Here is a 6,566-nt window from a genome sequence, read left to right as displayed (position 1 = left end):
ACGTGTATAGAGAAAGACATTTGTGTGTTGTGTATGTACAACATTAGTGTTAAGGATGTGCTGTAAAGAGAAAGTTGTTGTGACCACAAATTGTGGCAACTTTGGCGAGACGGTCTTGCGCGTGCTTTCTTCCCCTTTTGTTAGCTAAATTCATTCCATTATTATGCTCGTGCAATTTCAGCGACTTAAGGCAAGCGAAAGATGCAGAAATATGCAAAAAAATTTAATAACGTCGAAGCAAATTTTCGAAAAGAGATTAAATTTACGACGTAGCACCGTTAAGGCGAATAAAATGATTAACAGCACAATAATAGGGAAAGTATCACGAAATAATATAGAAGCATAATAATAATAAAAGAAATAAGATGATTATCGGTCGTCAAGTCGACATTTGGCCATTAAAATTTTGTTCTCTTTGTTATAATAAAACGGGGGATCTCGTTAACGTAAGAACGGTATTGCGGATCGCGAAAATCCCTCACGAAGCGAAGTCCGTTCGAAACGCGAAGTAGGAATCGGGACTGCTGCGCCGGAAAGCTCCAAATTTATCGCCAATAGCTTCCTAGGTGCACGAAAAGCTATCTTTGATCTCTTTCGCGCTGATTTATAGATCCCACTTTAATATAACGAAAAAGAGCGTGAATCGACTCGCGAGAAATACCGGGAGAAATACGGTTCTTCCGCATTTCGTTTACTTCACGATGTTAACGCCGAAACACGCCGGTTTTTTTCCCCGCCCTTCCCTTTTCGAAACGGGAATCCGTTAAACGGAAAAACAATCTTTCGTCGTGGAATAATCGACCGCGATTCGTTTCCGTTTCGTCCTTGCCTGCGCGGGCAGTGATCCTCTGCCTCGGGGGACAGAGCTAAATGCCCGTCGTATCGGGCGAAATTACAGCAACTTAATCTCCGTCCTCATTTCTTTCTTCCACGCCCTTTAGCGCCCAGCGCAGAAACTTCCGGTTATTCCGAACACGTAGACGATTGGACTAAACTTCTCTCTTTAATACGTTTCGCGTCCGCGAATATATGTCGCGTCTCTACGAAAACGTTAAGAACGTTCTGTCTCGTTTCCTTGTAACAGCAATTTCATTCCTAATTCAAATAAAATGACCTGCATTCAGAGTATAATTTATGTATAGAGACGCAAACATTTTCCTGGTTAAAATTATTAGATTAAATTGCATTTTCCGATCCCGCCGCAAACGAATTTGTGACTTGACTCTTCCACGAGCGAGGAGTTATTATTATGTTTCTTTGATTTTTTTTGATTTTTTTTTTATCATCAAACTGTATTCTTTTCATTCTATCTAAAGTTTTTTAAACTTATATTTTTTTGTAATGGCCCGGCGAATAATTAAATATAGGGTTAAATATTTGTTTTAATTGCTGCAACTCATCTAAAATAATAACAATAATTCTGTCAAATATTGCATTCACAGATCTATTTCAAATTAAAATAATAAATAATTTAGCATTTATCTGTTCTATCTCTCGAATCCTATCTTCTTTCCTCTTTTTTTATACTCACACTTGATCGTAATCACTAATGACATGCTAATTACGCAAATAATTGTGATAATCATACAGTGTTTTATATAACAAGTTTAGATTGCTTCTAAGCTTTGATGGAATAATTTTAATAAAATGTTTAGTTAATACAATCAAATATTTAGTAATATTTATTTAATAACTGTTTAGTAATTAATTGGTTATTATTATTATCAAACATACTAAATATGAGAAAAGTCATATATTGCTCTTGTAAATGTTATAAAATGTTGCAAAATTTTTATAAATATTAATATTTTTTCGTTTCAAATTGATATAATATTTAAAGTACTCAGAGAAGAATATTTAAATCAATTCTAAAAGTGTTAGGCATAGTAGTGTTCGTGCTAGAATATTACTAAAATAGTATCAGCGCAGTCCGTAATTGAAGCCGGAATACGTAATGTTGCAAATTAATGTCACTTTAATTTCTGACATCATGTATTCCGGTTTTGAAGGCGAATACGCAGCACGCAGTTCACAGGAACTGAAAAGTGTAAACAAAATTTATAAAAAATTTTTTATCAAACAAGATCCATCGTAGATTACTCAAGACCGATATTGGCTATTCTTATATCTGTGTTTCATCATTCACATCGGTCCTTACTTATTATCGTTTACTATTACCATGTTTACTTATTATTAAAATAATTACCAAATATTACTAAACATTTTATATTACTCAAACATTGATTGAAATTACTTTGCTAAGTAGTTACACTGTAAGTACATAAAATATCAAACCTGTGTCAGATTACGTATTCAAGATGTAGCTGAAGCTAGCAGTCAAAAGCAGCAGCCAAACGTCATATAGGCGTTTCCAGAAGGCACCATTCAATCAAACGTTAAAAATTCCCTGGTTATGAGATTTTTAACAAACTTTGAAAAATTTGCATAGAGTTTAGTCATTATAATACATAATCGATCATTTGCGACAAGACTTGTAATTTACCAACTGTTATAAATTTTTAACTAATTTTTATCGTTTTTTGCGCCTCACACCTAAACGCAAAATACGAATTCCTCCATATTTGGCTGGAAATATCTTTTCGTAATGTACAATCAACTGATCGATCATTCGCAAACGGACGTGCATTTTCCTAATTGTTATAATTAATTAAAAAATTAATTTTTATTGTTTTTTGCGCCTCACGCCTAAACGCATAGTACGATTTCCTCCATATTTGGCTGGAAATATCTTTCCGTAACGTACAATCGACTGATCAATCATTCGCGAGAGGACGTGCATTTTCCTAATTGTTATAAATAATTAAAAAATTAATGTTGATTGTTTTTTGCGCTTCACGCCTAAACGCATGGTACGATTTTCTTCATTCTTGGCTGGAAATATCTTTTTGTAACGTACAATCGACTGATCGATCATTCGCGAGAAGACGTGCATTTTCCTAATTGTTATAAATATTAAAAAAATTGGTTTTTATGGTTTTTTGGGCCTCATGCCTCAACGCATGGTACGATTTCCTCCAAATTTGGCTGGAAATATCTTTCCGTAACGTACAATCGACTGATCGATCATTCGCGAACGGACGTGCATTTTTCTAATTGTTATAAATAATTAAAAAATTAATTTTGATCGTTTTTGTGCCTCACACTTAAACGCATGATACGATTTCCCCATATTTGGCTGGAAATATCTTCCGTAACGTACAATCAACTGATCGATCATTCGTGAACGGACGTGCATTTTCCTAATGTTATAAATAATTAAAAAATTAATTTTGATCGTTTTTTGTGCCTCACACTTAAACGCATGATACGATTTCCTCCATATTTGGCTGGAATATCTTTCCGTAACGTACAATCAACTGATCGATCATTCGCGAACGGACGTGCATTTTTCTAATTGTTATAAATAATTAAAAATTAATTTTGATCGTTTTTTGTGCCTCACACTTAAACGCATGATACGATTTCCCTCCATATTTGGCTGGAAATATCTTTCTCCGTAACGTACAATCAACTGATCGATCATTCGTGAACGGACGTGCATTTTCCTAATTGTTATAAATAATTAAAAAATTAATTTTGATCTTTTTTTGCGCCTCACGTCTAAACGCATGGTACGATTTCCTTCATTCTTGGCTGGAAATATCTTTTTGTAACGTACAATCAACTGATCGATCATTCACGAACGGACGTGCATTTTTCTAATTGTTATAAATAATTAAAAAATTAATTTTTGATCGTTTTTGTGCCTCACACTTAAACGCATGATACGATTTCCTCCATATTTGGCTGGAAATATCTTTCCGTAACGTACAATCAACTGATCGATCATTCGTGAACGGACGTGCATTTTCCTAATTGTTATAAATAATTAAAAAATTAATTTTGATCTTTTTGCGCCTCACGTCTAACAGCATGGTATGATTTCCTCCATAATTGGCTAGAAATATCTTTCCGTAACGTACGATCGACTGATTGATCATTGCGGAGAGGACGTGCATTTTTTTAATTGTTATAAATATTTAAAAAATTGACTTTTATCGTTTTTTGCGCCTCACGCCCTAAACGCAAGGTACAATTTCCTCCAAATTTGGCTGGAAATATCTTTCCGTAACGCACAATCGACTGATTGATCATTCGCGGTAGGACGTGCATTTTCCTAATTGTATAAAATATTTTTTAAATTAATTTCCATCGTTTAGAGCCGTGAAACCGCTACGTCCTTGTCGTTGGCTCTGGTGCGGCAAAAAGCGGTAATGTACCTTACAAAATAAAGTCACACTGCATTATTCTGGTAATCAACTATGTTTTGCAACAATGCATTTTCATAAAAATTTCTTATATACGGTTAATTAAGTCGTTTCTAAACTTCAAAAAATGTTTTCGTAGAAATTTGAAGACAGCGTTTCTTGTATTTATCTGACTAACGTAAATAACTATTTAAAAAACCACTAAACAATTAATAACTATCGCGAATGAAAATCTCATAACCAGGGAATTTTTAACGTTTGATTGAATGGTGTCTTCTGGAAGCTCTTATATGACGTTTCGGTCCTGGCTGCTCGGCGTTTTTGCTGCTGCCTTTGGCTGCTAGCTTCAGCTACATGTATTCAAGATTAACATTTGCGAATTGGATATTAGAATTTAATTAATCAAATTAAAACTGTGTTTTAATTCTAATCTCCGATTCATAATCCTCAATCTTTAATTCTGATCACAATTCTAACACAATTTATAGTAATTGTGTTTATTTATAGCTTTATAGTAATTTTATAGTTCTTATTGCCAATCGCGCGTCGATTCTTACTTAAGACAAGTAATATAAATGTGTACCTATTAAAGCGAACAAAAAAATGTTCACTTTAATAGGTACACATCGATAGGTACAAATCGTTATTAAATGAAAGAGCTAATTATTTGGGCCACAATTAATATCTTTTAATAATTTGTAAAATATTACTACGTTTTGCAAAATATCATAAAACTGAAAAGAAAAATGTCCTTAGCTCAGAACATCACTGCATCTCTTGAGCAAATGATAATAACACTCGGCCTCATAGAAAGATTTTGCACTTGAATGTCGTTTACCGAATTATCGCGCGGTAATACTTTCACATAAAACAGTCATAACTCGAACAAACACTATTTGCGTCAAAATACATTTAATACTTTGTAAAATAAAATACGTCGTTTTGTTCAAAAAGCAATCTAAGTGACGGATAAGGCTCGTCGTTACTTTTATCACCACAGCTGACGATGCATGACTCATTTTTATCTTTTCCAGGAACTAGAAACAAGGAAAGAGTGAGTTAAACCGAGAGTAAAATTAACTTATATTTATAGAAATAAGCATCAGCATACTTTTCATTCAAATTCAGAACACAATGCGTGTCGTCACAGAAATAATATTTGTGGATATGCCGAGAACGATAATTTAGTCGATAGTCTTTATTCTTTATCGCTTTACTTCGATTTTTATATTAAATAAAACGATCATGTTAAAGTGCCAATCAATTTGTCACCATCACGAAATATTTAACGCACTATCACATTTTGCACATTAAATCTGCAAATTTATGTGATCGATAATAAAAATATTTTGCTCGGTGCTTCTCATACTCATTTTCATTCACGATTCTCTTTTTTCATGAATAAAAAATTAATGAAGAACATAGAGCGCTTTCGATGCGTTTCAGTAGTTTGTTGCGTAAAATGTTCTCGATTCATATATCAAACAATATAAATATTAATTAATTTGCGGTGGTCACGAATCGAAAAATGTGTCGATTATTATTGTTCGCATTTAAATACGAAATACAAAATATGTTTAACAAATATAATCAGTCGATGTTTGAATTAAAAATGCATAATTAAAACATATGAAATACTTCAATAAAATTTTATAGAAAATTCAGAAATAACATATCGGAAAGCCGAGAATATTTTTCGAAATATTTAAAAAGCCTAATTTGTAATTCGCTAAATTTTTCATTGTTCCTGTTTCTCTCAATAACAATTTGACTTGGCAATTTAAATCTCGAACGTAACGGTTTTTTAATGAAAAAACTCTGTTTCAAGCGAGACTTCGTAGTTGAAATGTGAGCGATTCGGGACGCATACCGTTCTCTGGAAGCGTGTGCTTTCATCCCCTTTGATAGTCCTTCCCTCCGCGGTAATAAATTCCATCGTCTCGCGCTTTATCGTTGCGTCACCTTTCAATTTTTACGCCATTCTCGTAAGCATCGATCTTTGTGTTTCTATAAGTCGACGTCGCATAACGTCAAGCGCGACAAATAAAGCCCCGAGCTTGGTACACACATAGTAGAGTACGATTCTCGCCCGGCAATATTTAACCAGTCGATTCGGGTGTGTCAAACGTACTCGTCGATAATCGCCTTCGGCGAAAATTGATGGGAGCGCCGTGGAATCCTCTGTTTTCGAAATTGCATTGTCGGAGCGATGTGGCAAAATATGAACGAAAACGAAGCGCGATGCGGACGCACGAGTGTGGCCGTCTCTCCCATTCGCGCTTGATAAAATTGATTTAC

This window comes from Monomorium pharaonis, unplaced genomic scaffold (genome assembly GCF_013373865.1).
Source record: "Monomorium pharaonis isolate MP-MQ-018 unplaced genomic scaffold, ASM1337386v2 scaffold_714, whole genome shotgun sequence".
Lineage (NCBI taxonomy): Eukaryota > Metazoa > Arthropoda > Insecta > Hymenoptera > Formicidae > Monomorium > Monomorium pharaonis.
This window is presented reverse-complemented; position numbering follows the sequence as displayed.